Below are 21,676 nucleotides of genomic sequence, written 5' to 3'. Positions count from 1 at the left end.
GTTGGGCGGGTGAGACGAACTTCGGTGTAACATGGGTGTTATTATTGACCCACACTTGGGACGGTTGGGGGCGTGGACCCAAGGCGGCAGGAACCCTGTGCTATATATCTTAGCTGAGACAGCACGGGCAGCTAAGGCCCTAATCAAGATCATCCCAATAACACTCTCTGTATGCCCTAGCCTAAGCCAGGTACACATATCATCGACCAACCCTTAAGGGGTGGATGGACAGCTGGGTTGAATGTGGACCGACTGCCACAACAGGATTCGAACCTATGCGTTCGACCATGGGTGGCCCGTGAATGCCTCACGGCCAGGGACGCTAACCGCTACACCACGAGAGTATATATATATATATATATATATATATATATATATATATATATATATATATATATATATATTGGAAAGGATCACAATTTTGCGCGTCCTAGCTTCGTCTCTTTGATGTATATCAATTGACTGTTATATTTCTCTCTTGTGCCTCCCCGATGATGTGATTATTACACGAAAGTGCACTTGGGAACTTTTTGTGTTTCATCTTCCCCGTGGACTCAAAGGAATATATATATATATATATATATATATATATATATATATATATATATATATATATATATATATATATATATATATATATATATACACGTATATAGTGCAATTAGATAGGTAGATAGCTAAATAGACAGTTAGATATATACATTGTTTATTCATTCGTTCATTCACCTATGTATGCATAAAAAAGGCTCTCTTTCAGCCGGCGCCACGGTGGCGTCCTTCAGTCCCGGTGGGAAATACAGAGATAAACCTCAAGTCGGGGCCAAACCTCTTCATAAATCATCTAGCTGAAAACTCCAGCAGATTTAGTGGGTACCTTAAAAATGGCTCTTTTCCCCGGGCACAACGCGAGGGGGAGGGAGAGAGAGAGAGAGAGAGAGAATGGAATATATATATATATTATCCTGGCACTAAATGGGCTGTAAGGGAGTCGGCAGAAGGATACGAGAGAGAGAGAGAGAGAGAGAGAGAGAGAGAGAGAGAGAGAGAGAGAGAGAGAGAGAGAGAGAGAGAGAGAGAGAGGGAGGGAGGGAGGAAGAGGGAGAGAGAGAGAGAGAGAGAGAGAGAGAGAGAGAGAGAGAGAGAGAGAGAGAGAGAGAGAGAGAGAGAGAAGAGGAAATAAGGCAGGTCAGGTGGATAACACAGGAAGGGAGGGGAGAGCCGGAGGTAACTGAAAATACACAAAGATAGGAAGGATGGAACGGAAGATAAGAGACAGGGGAACAGGAGATACGAACAGGTTACACTGAGAGAGAGAGAGAGAGAGAGAGAGAGAGAGAGAGAGAGAGAGAGAGAGAGAGAGAGAGAGAGAGAGAGAGAGTAAAATGAAAACGGGAAAGAGATGGTGTGTTCTGGAAGAACAGTGAACCCAGAAAATTGCTCAAAGATGGGATAGGTTGACGCGAAACTACATATGAAGAAAGATACTGACATTAGATAAAAACAAAAGCCATAGATAACTTAATCTCAGAGGACAAAGAACTGGTAATTAACTGAGAGTCATAACAGGCATTAAGGAAGCGGGAGGTGGAGGATTAGATGCCTAAAAAAACATCATTAAGAAATACTGAAAATGGTAATCATCGGATGAGTAGGAAAGGCCATTAGAGAGGCGTCCCTCTTTGTAAAATAATGATGTGTTCGCTGTTCATCAAGGGAAAGAAAAAGAAGCATTATCTGTGGCTGAGTGGAAGCTGTGGCAGGAGTGGTTATGGCACAGCAGGAGTGGTTATAGCACAGCAAGAGTGGTTATGGCACAGCAGGAGTGGTTATGGCACAGGAAGAGTGGTTATAGCACAGCAAGAGTGGCTATAGCATAGAAACAGTGGTTATGGCACAGCAGGAGTGGTTTTGGCACAGCAAGAGTGGTTATGGCAAAGCAAGAGTGGTTATGGCACAGCAGGAGTGGTTATGGCACAGCAGGAGTGGTTATGGCACAGCAGGAGTGGTTATGGCACAGCAAGAGTGGTTATGGCACAGCAGGAGTAGTTATGGCACAGCAGGAGTGGTTATAGCACAGCAAGAGTGGTTATGGCATAGCAGGAGTGGTTATAGCACAGCAAGAGTGGTTATGGCACAGAAAGAGTGGTTATGGCACAGAAAGAGTGGTTATAGCACAGCAAGAGTGGTTATAGCAAAGCAAGAGTGGTTATGGCACAGCAGAAGTGGTTATAGCACAGCAGGAGTGGTTATAGCACAGCAGGAGTGGTTATGGCATAGCAGGAGTGGTTATAGCACAGCAAGAGTGGTTATGGCACAGAAAGAGTGGTTATGGCACAGCAAGAGTGGTTATAGCACAGCAAGAGTGGTTATAGCACAGCAAGAGTGGTTATAGCACAGCAAGAGTGGTTATGGCACAGCAGGAGTGGTTATGGCACAGAAGAGTGGTTATAGCACAGCAGGAGTGGTTATGGCACAGCAGAAGTAGTTATGAGTAAGGCACAGCAGGAGTGGCTATGTGTGAGGCACAGGAGGAGTTAACATGGGAAAGGCATAGAGGGAATGGTACTGAAGAGGGCGATACACATGTGGTCTTGGGGAAGGCAAAGCTAGAGTGGTTTATGGGGAAACCTACATCAACAGTGATTTACAGTGACAACACAACAGCAGTTATTTTGGAGGTTAACATCAACAGTGATTGAGAGTGACAACACAACAGCAGTTATTATGGAAGTTAACATCAGCAGTGATTTACAGTGACAACACAACAGCAGTTACCATGGAGGAAAACATCAGCAGTGATTTACGGAGACAACACAGTACACACTAACAACTTGGATCACACGAGAAATATACCACATCACTGATGAAAGCGTAAGGGGAAGGTGTCACGCAGAAGGAAAACAGAATGAATAACGTTCACCTCAATAAGACAGCAGCTTTAAAGTCCTGGCTTGCGGGAAGACACTGTCTGGGACTTCGCCATAGAGAAACAGTGTCCAGTGTTCAATAAAGAAGAAAGAGACGTACTTAATATGAGCTTCACATGAGGGAACAGTGTTCCAAAACCTTCAGTTTAAAGGAATAATGCAGTTGCGCGCCATCTGCATAAGGTTTGTGGAGCAGCGGTGTTCCTATTCAGAGAATAGTACAGTATCAGTGCAAATAGGACAAGGATGCAGAGACTGAAGCGTTCATCACAGACAAATGGTAAAGGAACACTGACGAAGACGAATAGTACACCAATAATGTTCGTCTTAGAGGAATGATAGAGGAAGCGAGTTCATTGCATAGGTTCTTTGGTTATGGTAGATGGTGGCATAATAAATGTAAGTTCAGTGTAAAAGGGTCATTAAAAAAGTTTTTTTTTCGAGAAATGAGGGTAAAATAGACAGAAATGAAAGTAAAACAGACGCGTTCACTGTAAATGGAATGGTCAATTACCTCTGTTCATCGCACGAGGAAGGTGGCTTACTATTTCATTGTAAAATATTCCTCTGACTGAATGTACAATTTACGGTAAAAGAGGATGTAAACAAAAACAAACTGACATCAGTCACATTTTGTGAGATAAGCTTTCATCTCAAAATGACGGCTGTGTGAAAGCTCTCCCTGCAAAAGGTCGGTAAAATAACACTTGTTAAACATTTACAATTTCTCACCGTTCTGTAAAAGAACACCAAAATGTCAGAGTCCAACGTAAATGATAAAGATAAACAGTACCATGATACACCGTACCGTAAAATGACAGTGGAAATTCCGCCAGCGTCTGCAAGAAATACGGGCGGAGTTAATCATCGGTAACTTGTTATCGTCAGAGCTAATTTCTCTGTCAGTAATTCCCTCTTGGGGAACTTAGGGTCCACAATCATTTGTCTCACACACACACACACACACACACACACACACACACACACACACACACACACAGGGCCTGTTTGGCGGGGTTATCCCCCGCCGCTGAGGAGGTATTGCATTATACTCCCTCCTACTCTTTCCTCCACTGACATGGACTAAGAAAGTCTATACACAGAGGGAGTTTCCCTTCTTATCTTTACCTGGTGATTCAGGTTCTTTATGAGCCACACTGGCAGTATAGCGTCAAATGCTTTCTGGCAGTCCAGACGCGTCCTAGCGTCAAATGCTTTCTGGCTGGCAGTCCAGACGCGATCAGCGTCAAACGCTTTCTGGCTGGCAGTCCAGACGCGACCAATCCACCCAGACCTTCTCTTTTGTCGGTGACTGAACTCACTTTCTCGTAGAAACCTGAGAGGTTAGTTACATTCAGTGTACATGAATGACTGATTTCCAGTCTCCCAGGATTACCCTAGACCTGTACTTTCAAATAAAGGTTAATCACCTTTCAGTACTCATATCATTTCCAAGGTACTAGTTTCATAATGCAGATATCTTTCTTTTTCTAAAGCTGTCTTTATGGTCAATAATCTCTTCTCCGTTTGCCTCTCAATATAGTGAGGTTAGAGGCTCTTTCTCAACGCTGTATTCAGACACAGAAAACGATTTCCAGTTTCTGTGACGAAGATACTCTCTCTCTTTTGTGACACGATACGTCATTTGGTAAATCAAATGGCGTCCTAGCTTCGTCTCTTCGATGCATATCAACTGACTCATATTTCTCTCTTGTGTCTCCCCTGATGATGTGATTATTACACGAAAGTGCACTTGGGAACTTTTCGTGTTTCATTTTTCCCTGTGGACTCAGGAATATCTTGATCACGCGCAATATTGTGATCCTTTCCAATATATATATATATATATATATATATATATATATATATATATATATATATATATATATATATATATATATATATATCGTATCACGCTCAGCATCATGAAATTACTGTGTGTATGGATTCAGTCGACTTGAAAAGCGTAATCAACTTGTCAATAAGACAAATGATAAATCCCTCATACACGTATAGTCTACATGTTCCAAATGACTGAGCATCCTAGCTTCGGCCCCTTCATGTAATCCGCTGTCAGAAACAGCTTACGCGATAGAGACGCAGGGCCTGAATACTACCATAACTGCGGAACAATGGTAAATGCGTAATTAAATACGGCTTGTCCTTGGAACACACCACGAAGCCAGATCCAGAGAGGTTTGGTTACATGTCGCTTTTTCATGCACTCGGGAGCTGAAGGATATACCATTCGTCTAGTTGTGGGAAAACAACAGGTTCCTGTAATTACGTATTTTACGTAACTATTGTCACTAGATGTTTGACCACCTGATGAATTAGTCTGGTATCTAATTCATCCAAACTATGTACAATTCCTGTTCACGTAACTAGCACTCAGGTTTCCCCCTCCCCATGTGATACAACGGGATCACAGATAATGAGAGGATCTATGTAACAACACGACTTGTATTATGACCTGGTGAATACAACTCTGTCTCTCTCTCTCTCTCTCTCTCTCTCTCTCTCTCTCTCTCTCTCTCTCTCTCTCTCTCTCTCTCTCTCCAGTAGGTGGCAGGCAGCCACAGACCAGGGTTTTATATAACAACACGACTTGCATTATGACCTGATGAATACAACTCTCTCTCTCTCTCTCTCTCTCTCTCTCTCTCTCTCTCTCTCTCTCTCTCTCTCTCTCGCCAGTAGGCGGTAGGCAGCCACAGACCAGGGTGGATCGAGAAGGGTTTAGTGAAGGCTGTTCTGTGGACCAGCACCTTCTCTGTGGCTGTGAAGATGTACTGCTTTCGGGACGCAGACGACACTAAACAGACTCTTGGCAACAGGTCGCTTACAAGACTCGTTCTTTGTAAACATAGACTCTCCTCCCGCGGTGAGCGCTACGCGCTAACCCCGGTCTTTGGCAAACTCTCTTCGTGAGTACTCGAAGGTAATCTCTCTCTCTCTCTCTCTCTCTCTCTCTCTCTCTCTCTCTCTCTCTCTCTCTCTCTCTCTCTCCTCTCTCTCTCTCTTCATACATATAAATAGATAGGTAGATAGACAGATAGATAGATATATAGATGGATAGATAGACAGACAGATAGACAGACATCTAGAAAGAAAGATAGATAGATAGATAGATAGATAGATAGATAGATAGATAGATAGAGCGGAACGGTACGATCCCGTCACACGATGGTACAACCCTTTGGTTATGACGGCCTAGTCTTTGCCTTGACCTCCTAGGGTCAGGTCAAAGGTCACGCTTTCATAACCAAGGGTTACACATTCGTGCCCAAGGGTTTAAAGGGTATCTTGATTTGTCCTTAGCATTGCAAAATAGAAATGAAACCCACACACACACACACACACACACACACACACACACACACACACACAACACACACACACACACGATGGCTTCCAAGTGATCGAAGTGATCCTGACAGCGATATCCACGGCATTAATTACAGTTTTATGCCAATTAATCGCAAAAGGTTGTAGATGTGAAGAGAACCTGATTTGTGATGCTGCGCGAAGCAGTAAAGCCAACCCGTATCTACAGATGGAAATATCAGGTACAAATTACTCACCCCCCCAAAAAAAATATGTCATTTGATCTTCACACAGTTGGCGCCAGTCAAAGTTTCCTATACGAAAGAGTGCAAAAAAATAAAAGAAAATGGAAAAGAAAGAGGGGAATCCTCTTTTAATTACATGAGAGAAATATGCACGTCGCAATAAATAGATATAGATATCTACCTCATAAAATATTGTGCTTTATGACTAATCCAATAATAAGCAATTAACTTCCCTAATGACCATCATATTGCATTATTACAGTCAGGATCTCAAAAGAAGCACTCCACCCACACTGTGTATTCTTTACACCTTCCACAAAGCACAAATATGAACCTTGTCGTCCGCTTTCTCCAGATCCATAAATGCCACACTTAAATCCTATTCTTTCTCAAAAGTTTTTTTTTTCCACGGATTCTTGAGAGCAAACACCTGATCCACGCGTCCTTTAGCACTACTGAAGACTCATTATTCCTCCTTAGACTGATGCTCTTTGCATGCCAACATCCTCTCAAATCTCCACTCTCCCATATACATTGTAATGTATAGTTAACAGACTTACATGCCATTTGTAATTCAAACATTCATGTTCGCCCATACATTGACACACTGGCTCTATACAGGCATTCCAGCAGTCTCTGGGTACATCATATTGATCTAGACACACACTGAACATCCTAACTAACCAATCATCTCTAATCCCATCCACTCCATCCGCTATGCTACACTTCATCTTACGTAAGACTTCACTCACTCTTTTCGTCTAATCATTCGCCACAGCTGTGTGGCTTCTTATACCTCGGTGTCCCAGACATTCCCCCATCAGCCACCCTCTTATCAGACACATTCAACAGTCCTTCAAAATACTCAGTCCAAAGCCTTCCCCTTCACCCCCTCACAGCTCTACCTTTCGTTTTGCTTGTTACTAACTTCTAATTCTATGTACCTATTTTTGGTGTTGACTGATTTTGAATGTAAGGCAATACCTTGAATGTTGGTTGGAGGCGAAAGTGTTACTTTCGTGGTCATATATATTCTATCTGTTCTGTAAGTTTGGGTTTGTGTGTGAACAAAATCCATTCACCCTAAGTCTAAACATATAACCCCCTCACTTCAGGATGTGGGTTTGTTCCATCTTTCTCTCCGAACCACAAACTCCACTACCCACACCCCTGTCTCCTCTTCCTCCTCCTCCTCCTCCTCCTCCCCCTCCTCCTCCTTCATCTCCTTACTCCTCCATCTACACATTTTCCATCCCTCATAATCACTACTCCCACTTATCCCCTCCTAACCTAAAAAAGTCCTTAGCTCAAGCTTATTCCAAAAATACGCCCTGATTATGAAGACTCGCTTTACAGTTTTATATTATGATACTGGGATAGGTAAAACAAAAGTCGAGTACCTCTTTTCTTAAAGTCTTTTTTTTTCCCACCCTCCCGAAAATCAATACCAAAACTGCAGTTAATCGGATCCTCTTTTTTTCTTTTTTTTAATATTTCGACCTGATTTCCTTCCTTTATTTTTTTTACCCCACTCCCTAATAACAGAAGCGTTCGTTATATTGACTGACGGAGAGTGGCACACTGATGGTTCGTACTAAAGTGGAGTGCTCTGTACACTTGCCGAAGTGTTCTCGCGCATATAAGAGAGATGCTTACAGCTGTGCAAACACTGGTTGCTACCTCTCTGACCTGTTCCTCTTCACAACTGTGTTGCTGGGTTCGACTTCCCCCTGTTAACATCTAATGATGAGTGCGTCACTAGGATTACACTTTACGAAAACACTAAAGTCATTCGTCTTTAACTTTTCGTCTCCTTACGAACGTCATCTATTCGTCTGACATATCGCTGAGCCACACGAACACGAATATTCTCTTGGAAGCAGTTCCAATCAACTATCGTCCGGGACTACTGAAGGAAAGGACGAGTGATTAGGCGTCGTTCACCGTCCTCCCACAAAGCATCTAGTGGCGCTGCAGTCAACTGGAGGACCAGGCTCTGATTGGGCTTAGGAGCAAAGAGGGACACGGGTCATAGAAGAGTCAATGGGTCATGCGTTATTGGATTCATGACTCCGAGGTCGTAAATCCAACTGTGAGGTTACGATTCATGGATGAAAAAATTATTGAAGAAAATGCCTTCATCTCTGATTCGACATAGCCATCGCTCATTCACAACAGAACTATACTGGGTGATTAGACTCTGTCTCACTCTTTCTCTATCTATTCATCTGTCAACCTCCTTATCTATCTCTCTCTGTCTGTCTGTCTGTCTCTCTCCCTCCCTGTCTTTGCCGTAAGACTGCTTATTGGCAAACTCCAGTCTTAGGAGAATCTAAACACGGACGAAAGTACTCTCTCTCTCTCTCTCTCTCTCTCTCTCTCTCTCTCTCTCTCTCTCTCTCTCTCTCTCTCTTGTCCTGGTCGTGTGTCTCGCCAAGGGAATTTATAACACATACAACAAGGATGAAATACATTTTAGCAAAAGACTTCTTCACAGTTCAGTCCGAGGAATGGAAAAGACCCGTTGCTTCATTAAACTGACCTAAAACTAAAGTCAATTTTTGCCTCTCTCTCTCTCTCTCTCTCTCTCTCTCTCTCTCTCTCTCTCTCTCATGAAAATTAATAGAATTTCTTTTTCCATGATTTTGCCAAACTATTTTTTCCCCCCATTTTTTTCTTCTTTTATTTACCCTTCGTCCTATCGATCGGATGATAGCAGATGTAAATTTTAAGCTGAGAAAGAAACGTGAAAAGAATGAACAAAAAAAGTGAGAGTCTGGCTATGTTGCTCTAGTCTGCGTTCGACGAGAAACAGGAAAGTTTACTGCGTCTACTACGATCAACTCAGAGGAGCGGGGAAAAAAATATATATATATACAACTCACTTTGCACATTTCATTTACATAATTTGCAACAAAGGACAGAATATATACTTTTTTTTTTCTTTTACACAACTCCAACCCCCCCCTTCCATAAATTGCAACAAAAGTCGTGCTTGTTTTATGTAAAGCCCATGTTATAAGCTGGGCCTGAAGGAGAGAGAGAGAGAGAGAGAGAGAGAGAGAGAGAGAGAGAGAGAGAGAGAGAGAGAGAGAAACAAGTATTATGGGAAAGAAAACAAGAATTTTCGCACAAATCGACTAGGGTTAGTGGAGTTTACTAAGGACTAAGTTCACGTTAGAGAGAGAGAGAGAGAGAGAGAGAGAGAGAGAGAGAGAGAGAGAGAGAGAGAGAGAGAGAGAGAGTAACCATATATCATTTCTGACCGGGTCATGCAGTCTTATTTCAACGCGTTTTTTTTTTATGCTCTCTTATCTCTCTCTCTCTCTCTCTCTCTCTCTCTCTCTCTCTCTCTCTCTCTCTCTCTCTCTCTCTCTCTTATCTACATCTAACCATACTAAACCACCTCATTTTGATGATCGCATCTAAAACGCATTTCCCTTTTCATTCACCCTTACTAAGTCGTTTACCCGTACAAGTCAAAGCATTCGGCCATCGCACATCCTTGACTTAAGAAGATAATGAAAATGGAACGATACACGCGCACACTTCGAGCAACACAGAAACAAATGAAAGGTGGCGAAACATCAGAACAGAACGACGGATGCATCAGTATTGGGAAGTCTGACACGCTGTGAGGCTGACACGCTGTGAGGCTGACACGCTGTGAGGCTGACACGCTGTGAGGCTGACACGCTGTGAGTCTGACACGCTGTGAGATATATGGCACAGGCGTTTGTGTTTGGTGGTGAGCACGGGGGAGGGGGAGGGGGGGGGGGGATTTGAATGTGAGAGAGAGAGAGAGAGAGAGAGAGAGAGAGAGAGAGAGAGAGAGAGAGAGAGAGAGAGAGAGAGAGAGAGAGAGAAACGTGAGAGAGATAGGGAGAGAGCAAACAGAGCCGATGGCTGGACCAAACACAGCCTCCATGTTATGGGATGCCAGTCAGAACAAAATCGAGGCCGATGTATTGGCTATTAACGCCAAATTGGGTAGATATTGCCGTGGCTATTTCTGCTACAACTCGGGGAAAAGTATTGAAACTTGTAAGTGATAGAAAGATATATAAATTAAAACATCTATAGAGACATTAAAACATTTATAGAGACATTCATTTTTTTGGGGGGGAGGGGGTTCCAATTTCTTCCTCTTCATCCGTGCGTGTTGGATAACGTATGATGAGAAAGGGCGTGGTGTACCGCCATAGCTGGAGGTTATGAGAGGAGAAGAAAAAAAATAATATAATACTTGTGTCATCTGATACCAGGGAGGGCCTACCACCGTGACAAGCCCGTCATGTGATAATTTAATTTTACACACCATAGACTGTGTTAACGGGGCTGCTATGGTGGTACCGTCCAATGGGCTCACGATGGGAATGTTTTTGGGAAACCCCTTTTGCCGCAGGATGCTACTGACTTTGTTGGATACAGAAGCGAAATGGTCAAGTCATGGCAGAGGTACGGGGTTGCGACCCACCTAATGAAAGTCTACACATTCAGTGTAATGTCCTACAGGGGCTACCTGGCTAGCCCAATTCCTTGTTGCCTCTGGCAACAGACAGTAGGTGGTAAATTCGTCTCGACAGTCTGTTCTGTATCGTATACAGCACACACGATTGGATCTTCACAATCAGATGGGACTAAGTCTTCTGTGATATAGGGCTAAAACCATGGCAACCTGTAGTATGAATACAAGCATAAGAAAGAAAAAAAAAAACCCAAGTCGTACATGCATACAAAAGGAAGTGTAATTTACCGTCTGGGAGATAAAAAGAGAAAGAGAAATAAATACGCGTATTTCTTTTTTTCAGGAAACGTAGCACAAACAAGCCAGTCGCGTTATTAGTTCTTTGAAGATGAAGCTGTGTTTTCCTATATCTCGCACAAAGCTACATCCACCCCCCCACAAAAAAAGGAGAGAAGAGAAAGAAAATGGCTAAAGCAAGGGTATTGTGTGCCCGGAGCTTTCTTTTATCTGTGGAAATAAAACCCGGTATTCCGTTTGTAAATTGGCCAGTGTTTTGAGAGGGAGAGAATGACGAAGAGGAAGTTACAAAATGCTCCTGACTTGCTGAATGCTATTGTAGAACTGTCGCTGATAGCCACTTTGTATCTGAAACCAATGATGGTGTGCTATCCTTTTATAAATACATTATCTTTTCTTTTTTTTTCACCTGTGACGTGACTATACCCGTTCATGGGAGGTTGACACTCCTGTGTGTGTCTGTGTATCTGTGTGTGTGTGTGTGTGTGTGTGTGTGGGGACTGTGTGCATAGAATCTTGTATTGGTTCTGGGTGGAATCAGTTACCAATTAGTTAATTGGACTATGCTCAGGTGCTGTGATCCTAAACCCAATAGACCGAACCCCCCACCCCTAAAGAATTAAATTATCTATTGCTTACCTGATGGTACACACTGTTTTATCATGGCAGTCACTGAGTTGAGGAGCGTTAATGAAGGTCGTCTTTTATATAGGTCTGTATTTCCCGCCATTTCAGAACTTTTAGGTCTATAACTACATTGGAATATATCGATATTGCTTGGGGTAATTATCATGGTGATTACCATTTTGGCACAGATCAGAATACAGCTGAGTATAATCATGCGTACATTATAACATTGGCAGATCTAAGAAGTATCAGATATATCAACAGACCACGCGAGGGTACGAGATTACATAGTATGCGCCCTCAAATATTGATATAATCTTCCTCAAATATTGATACAATCTTCCTCAAATATTGATATAATCTTTCCCTCAAATATTACAACGATTATTTCCATGGCTTTTTTTCTTTCCTAATTTCAACGTTCACAGAAAAAAAAAATGACTGAATACAATTGGTCGAAATCTTAACACCATCAGATGAGTTTCATAAGTTTGTGGTATCAATTAATTACTTCAACACTGATTAAAAATATTCCATTTCTTTTTTTTTCTGGTGGTAAAGATAGGCACTGGAAAAGCTTTGTCTCATACTCAAGGCAGAGTCTCGGTTTAAAACAATATCCAATAACGTTTAAAAGCCAAAAGGGGAATATTCAGTGAGCTATTCACATCCTATATTAGACCAACATTAAGCCAATATTAGAATAGCCAGAACACTTCACATCCTAAAAAGACTGCCTTCGAGATGATGCACAGAACGTGGACCAGATCTGGCCCCCTCACCAGAGACATACGTGGAGATCCTGTGTGATGTGCATGTGAGCCTATATATCTTCGATCATGAAATGTGGGTAAGGCAATAATAAGATGCTATAAGATTATGGCATATACGAAAATCATATTACGACATTTACGAGAGACAGAGAAAAAATATATAGGTAAGAGAATTATATGATGCTATAAGATTATGGCATATATGAAAATTATAATACGACATTTACGAGAGACAGAGAAAAAAAATATATAGGTAAGAGAATTATAAGATGCAATAAGATTATGGCATATATGAAAATTATAATACGACATTTACGAGAGACAGAGAAAAAAAATATATAGGTAAGAGAATTATAAGATGCTATAAGATTATGGCATATACGAAAATTATAATACGACATTTACGAGAGACAGAGAAAAAAAATATATAAGTAAGAGAATTATAAGATGCTATAAGATTATGGCATATACGAAAATTATAATACGACATTTACGAGAGACAGAGAAAAAAAATATATGGGTAAGAGAATTATAAGATGCTATAAGATTATGGCATATACGAAAATTATATTACGACATTGACGAGAGATAGAGGGAAAAAAAGGGGGGATTTCAGACACCACGAGAGAGAGAGAGAGAGAGAGAGAGAGAGAGAGAGAGAGAGAGAGAGAGAGAGAGAGAGAGAGAGAGAGAGAGAGAAAGGAATTCAAGCACTAACTATAATATGGACACACACGAACATGAAAACAATAAAGACTGAGTAAGACGAAGAAGAAAAAAAAAAAAAACGAAGAGAAGATTATATTTCAAAACGAATTACCCGAAATCAGGTTTGCATATAACTTTTTTCCCTGACGAAGTTAACGTGATAGCGCCAGGCTCTCTTGAGATTTAGTCCAGCAAATGGAATGGCGAAGATGAAGGATTGGAATGGCTCTGCCTTTTTGGGGGTGGAATAGTGAAGCAACCACTGTTCACAGAGGCTGGTAATACGTGAGCACTTCGATGTGCAGTTCTTCCCCTCTTGTGGCATCTGTAACAGAAAGGGTTTTGATGAGAAGTGTACAGAGTTTGAATCTATATAAAAAAGGCTTATTCGTGGAGTTACTCAAGCTAAATTCGCTTTGGATATTATTGCGTCAGTTCTTTTCTTTTAATGTTAGCTGAGACGGTACGGGCAACTGACGCCCGAATCAGGGCCATTTCAATAACACACACACACACACACACACACACACACACACACATATATATATATATATATATATATATATATATATATATATATATATATATATATATAAACACTTGCTTGAGCCAGGTATTCATTTCATCCACCAATTCCTAAGGGCGGATGAACAGCTGGGTTGACTGTGGACCATGCAACAACCAAGGATTCGAACCTATTCCCTCGACCATGGGTGGCCCGTGAATGCGTCACGCTAACAGCTACACCACGGAGGCTGGTTGGTGATGTTGCTTTATGTCTTGCTGTATGGGCTACAGGCCCATCAGCTATCAAAGCCATGGCAAATATCATAGTCAAGTTATAACCATCGATTGAAGGATTCTGAACACCTTCTGCAGGCGTTGAAGCTAGTTCTAACACCACAAACACTCACACTTTGCATGTGGCCCTTGTGCTGTCAGTCTTTAGACCATTCACAAGCTATTCTTCGTGCAGATCATCTATGCTTTGATGCCCCGAGTCAATGCAGCAACCAAAAACACACTCATTAGGTAAATATACCAATATGAGAGGATGAATCACGTCTGATGAATTCGAAAATGACGTAAAACCGAAAGGACGTAAAACGTGAGATAATACGAAAACTGTACAAATATCTGGATTCCTTAGGCTATCTCCTGAGTTGAATAATTATCAGTTATTTACTGAGCTGATTACCAGTTATCTACAGGGTTGATTAATTTCTTTTAGTCATCATCATCATCATCTCATTCATGAAAAGAAATAAACGTGGATGAAAATATATGAACACCTCTAAAAAAAAAAAGACTCTTAGCGCATATGGATTTTTCATAGTGTTGGGGGGGGGGGGGGGGGGGGAGGAGGAGGAACATATACAATATGTTTGTGCGTAGATCTTTCTCAAATATCTAATGTTTAACCCACGACCAATAACTGTAACCATGAGAGCCATGTGTTGAGGACACAGCGGCCAACTTGCCCCATTTCTGGTATATATATTGTTTATATAGAATCTATACTGCCCCGGAATTATCTGCCATTTTCCATTATATAAGACCTCATTATGTATATGAGGACATAGCTATCCTTGATATATGGGCTTATCCCCGCTGGTGCACAAGACAAGGTCATCCACTGCCTGGGGAGAGGGTCTCTCTCTCTCTCTCTCTCTCTCTCTCTCTCTCTCCCTCTCTCTCTCTCTCCCTCTCTCTCTCTCTCTCTCTCTCTCTCTCTCCCTCTCTCTCTCTCTCCCTCTCTCTCTCTCTCTCTCTCTCTCTCTCTCTCTCTCTCTCTCTTATTCCCTTCCCCTTAACCTCCCAGTGAGCGTCCTTCAGCAGTGCACCCAGCCCGGGCCAGAGCAAGAACCCGCATGCGGTTTTCCAATGTATTTGCGCGAAACCGTTCTGACGATGATCGCCCAGGCCTACCCGTTCTGACGATGATCGCCCAGGCCTAACGTCGAAAAAGTACCTGACCTCCATGTGATCTAAGGACGGATTCAGACCGCCATATCTAACCAGAGACAGTGACAACCCCAACTTTGGCCAGCAGACGAGCCACAGCCTCCAACAACTCAGTCGACCAACGACCCTTGGCAGTAGTATCATATGCCCCACGACCACACCGAAGACTTCTTCAGGTATACACCAAGTATCCTCATCAGGCTCTCCTGTTACTAAAGACTTATTCAAATGGACGAAATCCGCAAAGCCACTCATAATATCTTTTTTTCTTTTTCCCTTTTTTTTTTCGCTAACGCAATTCATGTAAGAACTAAAAAAAAAAAAAACCTTTCGGGACATCCTGGCACATGAATGGAAGCCAGGTCAATAGCCTCACCGTGTGCCGGTAGAGATACGATAGAGGTCATCGAGAAGAAGAGAAAAAAGAAAACGGAGAAGAAAAAGAGAAATAGCCTACGTAACCCCGCACTGCTCAAGTGGCGGGCCAGACCTTGGGGCCAGGACACTTGAGAGTTACGGTGGAGTGGCCAACTGGTGAGGAGAAAGAGGAGGAGGAGGAGGAGGAGGAGGAGGAGGAGGAGGAGGACCACCAGGTTTGGGAGGGAGGGGAGAAGGGAAGGTGGCTGGAACGCCCACTCACACTCACACTCTCCCTGAATTGCTTATGGAGATTAACGTGTGTCTGAGTTGCATTCGTGAGGCTGATTGCATTGTCGCAGCCGACAAGTGTTTGGAGGAGAGGCATTGTGTGAAAGAATGTGTCAAACTAGACTCGTCTCCGGGTTCAAGCGTCCCTCCTTGTGGACGACGAGAGAACTGGCAATCGTATGACAGGTGCCCGTGTCAGCTACGGGGCTGGCGTACATAGAACTGACAACGACGTTACTTGACCTTGATGCATGAATGGGCCCTCAGGAGTCGAGCCCGCGTTGGTTCGAATCCTGGCCGCGACAGCCCGTCTACAGTCAAGCCAGCTCTTCATCCTCCCCTGTCGATTTGGCCGATGAATTGGGAAGTTAACGAGGCGGTCTTGATTAAGGCATTGAACTGATATCAAAAGATATATAAATTAATCGAAAGGGAAGCGAGTTATTCAAAATCTAGCCATTCATCATCAATAATACAATAATACTGGATGATTATACATCGCCACAACACATCCTATACATTGAATAAGACGAGATCCTGAGGACATAAATCAGTCTATGAAATATACCAAGGATGGACCAGCCACTCTTATCTGCATCCATAAAGCATTATGTAAATACCATCTTGACACCTTAAACACTATGTTAAATTTACAAACGTCATCAATTATGATAAGACTGAATTACAGACTCGATAATTTCGCTTGATTTAATCACACTGATTTGAGGCGAAGAATTATGGATCATTAAGCAATTAAAACGCCTTTAACGACATACTATCGGGAGATAAAGCAGGACAAATGAGCCCTAATTTTAGGACCAGGAAATTACACTGAATGTGGGAAATTGAATTTACGAAGTAAATTTGATGATATAAAAACTGCAGATAAAAATGTCGATAAAAATTATCTGCTTCATGTGACATGGAATAAAACGGGCTTTTAAGACAATAGCTTTGGCAAATTCTTAATGAGGTATTTCATCAGATACACACCAGGGGCTGTTAATCGGGCACTCAATAATAAAACTTTCCTAATAATGTAACGTCATCAAATGTGACAACACGTCTGTTGGGGAACCCTCGCCATCTCCAAAGCATTCGACAAGGTTTGGCCTTGAGGCTCTACTTTCTCAATTTCCTTCTTAACGCTTCCCTGCTTCTCATTTCTTGAATGCATTGCTCTCTCTCTCTCTCTCTCTCTCTCTCTCTCTCTCTCTCTCTCTCTCTCTCTCTCTCTCTCTGTAGACCAGTCCATTGTCGCAGCCACATTATGAAACTACCTTTCCCTTCTTATCCCATCAACAGTTGCGTCCCTAAGAGTCCTGCAGTGTTACGCCTACTCTCGTCCCTCTCCATCAATGAGCTTCTCTCTCTCTCTCTGCAACTTCGATCCCTGTTCTCTTTGCGCTGACAATGCCACCCTACTCACTCACTCTCCTCACTCTAATACTCGTTCTTTTTCTCGCCCTAAACACATCGCCTCTCTTAAATTCAGAGCTTCGCCGCATCTCCAAATGAGAATGCAGCACTCTGGTTTAATTCGGTAGAGCTAACACGCAATATCTACCAAGAACTCCTTTGAATGCCAGACGGTTCCTCCTGTTGCGTCTATCAAACATAGCCGTTCAGTCCTACAACGGCACAAACATGGTGAGCACAACCACATACCCTCCACTCTATCCTGGAAACCCCAAATAACCACCAACACACACACACTGCGTCCCATAAGGTGGAGGTGGTGTTGCATATATGCCATAATCATTTCTCTTGTGAGGAGCCATGTCGTATCATTAGGGGTTTAAGGTTTTATTCGCCTCAATACGAAGTATTGCCCACATATCTGGACCAGCGTTTCCTCCACGTCTCTCTCTTAGCCAAAGCCTAACTAATAGTCTTTCGTCCCATGAATTTCCTTGACACTGCCGCTCTTCAAACTATCCCTCTCTGTCCGCTGTGATGTTCCTGCTACTCTCTCCTTGTTCTATTGGTATCAATTCGGCCACTGCTCTCATGCGTCCCTGCCACCAACGCCTGGAACCGTGGCAAGCATCTGTAGGAAGGAGCAGGTACAAGAGCACACACTGGAATGATACCACCTTTGCCGAAACAATAAAAATCTGGAATTCCCTCAATTCTTTTTTCTCTCTCTCGTCTTTTCCATAGCGTTCCGAGGAGTTCGAGGTCTCCAGCCTCCTGTTTCCCTTTCAGTGTAGATGACCACATAACAGATGCACTTTCTGCCCGTGGGGAAAATCTACGAATGACAGAATCTTATGGAAAGTCTCATAATCTCTTGTGAGTGTTATGAGCAGTGAGCTGGGGTACTGGAGAACGCTTTTAGAAAATATTTTTGGGGAGTTTAACGAAGAATACAGTTGTACATGAGGCACATTAAAAGCCACGAAAGAAAGAGTATGGAAATTCCAAAAAAAGGAACGGAGAAGGGGGCCAAGTGAGGGTATTCCCTCTTAGGCTCAGTCCTCTGTTCTTAACGCTACCTTGCTAACGCGGGAAATGGCGAATATGTAATAAAGATGTAAGAATATATACATATACTGTATATATATATATATATATATATATATATATATATATATATATATATATATATATATATATATATATATATATATATCCTGGGGATAGGGGAGAGAGAACACTTCCCACGTATTCCCTGCGTTGCGTAGAAGGCGACTAAAAGGAGAGGGAGCGGGGGGGGCTGGAAATCCTCCTCTCTCGTTTTTAATTTTCCAAAAGAAGGAACAGAGAAGGGGGCCAAGTGAGGATATTTCCTCAAAGGACTCAATCCTCTGCTCTTAACGTTACCTCGCTAACGCGGGAAATGGCGAATAGTATCAAAAAAAAGATTATATATATATATATATATATATATATATATATATATATATATATATATATATATTATCCCTGGGGATAGGGGAGAAAGAATACTTCCCACGTATTCCCTGCGTGTCGTAGAAGGCGACTAAAAGGGAAGGGAGCGGGGGGCTGGAAATCCTCCCCTCTCGTTTTTTTTTTAATTTTCCAAAAGAAGGAACAGAGAAGGGGGCCAGGTGAGGATATTCCCTCAAAGGCCCAGTCCTCTGTTCTTAACGCTACCTCGCTATCGCGGGAAATGGCGAATAGTATGAAAAAAAAATAAAAAAAAAATATATATATATATAAGACTACATTTCTCCCCTGGAGAAGGTAAGTCTACCGAAAACTACCTCCGTCTCCGCCCTCAATAACTTATGCGATTACTTACGTATTGGCTTACGCCGTGGAAAAAGATTTCCGAAAATATTTGGAGCTGGAGAGAGTGTAGGTAAGAGGAGGAGCCGAGGCAGCTCCAGCCAAGAGACAATCATGCGCTACCTAGAAGACCTGAGATCTGGAGAATGGGTTTGTTACAGACACGTTTTCTACTCTATTTTGATAACGCTTTAAGGAAAACCAGTTTACGTTTTCTTTTGGTGACTTGACGCAAGCACTTAAACTACTGAAATATCTCTAAAGCAGTTTTCCAGAGGCGTTCTGTAGCTCAGCACTTACACATATCTATGATAGAAGTCTGGGGGTATTCATTCACAATCTTTGGTAGTAGTCTGGGGTATTCATTTCACAATCTTTGGTAGTAGTCTGGGGGTATTCATTCACAATCTTTGGTAGTAGTCTGGGGTATTCATTCACAATCTTTGGTAGTAGTCTGGGGTATTCATTTCACAATCTTTGGTAGTAGTCTGGGGGTATTCATTCACAATCTTTGGTAGTAGTCTGGGGTATTCATTCACAATCTTTGACAGTAATGTGGGGCATTCATTCACAATCTTTGGTAGTAGTCTGGGGCACTCATTCACAATCTTTGGTAGTGGTCTGGGGTATTCATTTCACAATCTTTGACAGTAGTGTGGGGCATTCATTCACAATCTTTGGTAGTAGTCTGGGGTATTCATTCACAATCTTTGGTAGTAGTCTGGGGTATTCATTCACAATCTTTGACAGTAATGTGGGGCATTCATTCACAATCTTTGGTAGTAGTCTGGGGCACTCATTCACAATCTTTGGTAGTGGTCTGGGGTATTCATTTCACAATCTTTGACAGTAGTGTGGGGCATTCATTCACAATCTTTGGTAGTAGTCTGGGGTATTCATTCACAATCTTTGATAGTAGTCTGGGGTATTCATTCACAATCTTTGACAGTAATGTGGGGCATTCATTCACAATCTTTGGTAGTAGTCTGGGGCACTCATTCACAATCTTTGGTAGTGGTCTGGGGTATTCATTTCACAATCTTTGACAGTAGTGTGGGGCATTCATTCACAATCTTTGGTAGTAGTCTGGGGTATTCATTCACAATCTTTGACAGTAATGTGGGGCATTCATTCACAATCTTTGGTAGTAGTCTGGGGTATTCATTCACAATCTTTGACAGTAATGTGGGGCATTCATTCACAATCTTTGGTAGTAGTCTGGGGCACTCATTCACAATCTTTGGTAGTGGTCTGGGGTATTCATTTCACAATCTTTGACAGTAGTGTGGGGCATTCATTCACAATCTTTGGTAGTAGTCTGGGGTATTCATTCACAATCTTTGGTAGTAGTCTGGGGTATTCATTCACAATCTTTGACAGTAATGTGGGGCATTCATTCACAATCTTTGGTAGTAGTCTGGGGGTATTCATTCACAATCTTTGGTAGTAACCTGGGGTATTCATTCACAATCTTTGACAGCAGTCTGGGGTATTCATTCATAATCTTTGGTAGTAGTCTGGGGTATTCATTTCACAATCTTTGACAGTAGTGTGCGGGTATTCATTCACAATATTCACCTCTTGATTTCCTCCGATATTCTCACCGCGATATATCTCGTTTTTCCGGTTTGCTTTCTCTATCTCGTGATTCAAGAGGAAAGCTGCAATGTTTGCTATACTATTCTCGCTATTTTCGCGGGTTTTACGTTCTTGTTTTACGACACATTCCCTGCGTCATAATGGTCATCATATATCGACGTAGTGGCTTTCTCGAGAGCCATTCGTCTCCCCTTCGCAACTCCTTATTTTTCAACCCTTTGCATTTGGCATTCGAATCTCTTATCTCTCGGTACGCGACCCGATGGCCGTCGGTAGCAGTAAAAAACCTCTGTTATTACCCATGATAAGAAGAATTCCATCGCAATAATCCGCTTTGATTTTGCGTTTTACTGGCAACGACGCTTGATCCTCGAGATCCGGGGAGGTGGCTCAGACAGCGATAGCGCACGTACGTACCTTCCCACACTCTCGGCCTGGCTGGCTAACTAATCCACACAGGCAAGGGAGTTAAACAGGGGCGAATAAAACCCGTAACTTAAACCTTTTCAGTTTCGTTTTCCATCTGAAGTTTTAAGCCCCATTATTTCACCTGGATGTTCAGAAGACTTATATATATATATATATATATATATATATATATATATATATATATATATATATATATATATATATATATATATATATTCCTATGAGTCCACGGGGAAAATGAAACACGAAAAGTTCTCAAGTGCACTTTCGTGTAATAATCACATCCTTTCCAATATATATATATATATATATATATATATATATATATATATATATATATATATATATATATATATATATATATATTTTTTTTTTTTTTTTTTTTGAGGTTTGGCCAAGATGAAATCC

The 21,676-nt window shown here is 42.0% G+C and overlaps 1 protein-coding gene and 1 long non-coding RNA gene across 3 annotated transcripts in view; one reads left to right on the top strand and one right to left on the bottom strand.

The window, feature by feature from the left end:
• The window catches only part of LOC139765129 (uncharacterized), a 630,861-nt gene that overhangs the window by 226,237 nt on the left and 382,948 nt on the right, over positions 1 to 21,676 (top strand). The gene's annotated exons all lie outside the window — the stretch shown is intronic.
• LOC139765130 (uncharacterized) overlaps positions 13,322 to 21,676 on the bottom strand; it is a 399,762-nt gene continuing 391,407 nt past the window's right edge. The window contains exon 5 of the long non-coding RNA XR_011716583.1: positions 13,322 to 13,697. This is a non-coding gene — a long non-coding RNA (uncharacterized lncRNA). The remainder of the gene's footprint in view (positions 13,698 to 21,676) is intronic.

The sequence above is a fragment of the Panulirus ornatus genome, chromosome 52 (genome assembly GCF_036320965.1).
Source record: "Panulirus ornatus isolate Po-2019 chromosome 52, ASM3632096v1, whole genome shotgun sequence".
Classification (NCBI taxonomy): Eukaryota; Metazoa; Arthropoda; class Malacostraca; order Decapoda; family Palinuridae; genus Panulirus; species Panulirus ornatus.
This window is presented reverse-complemented; position numbering and strand designations above follow the sequence as displayed.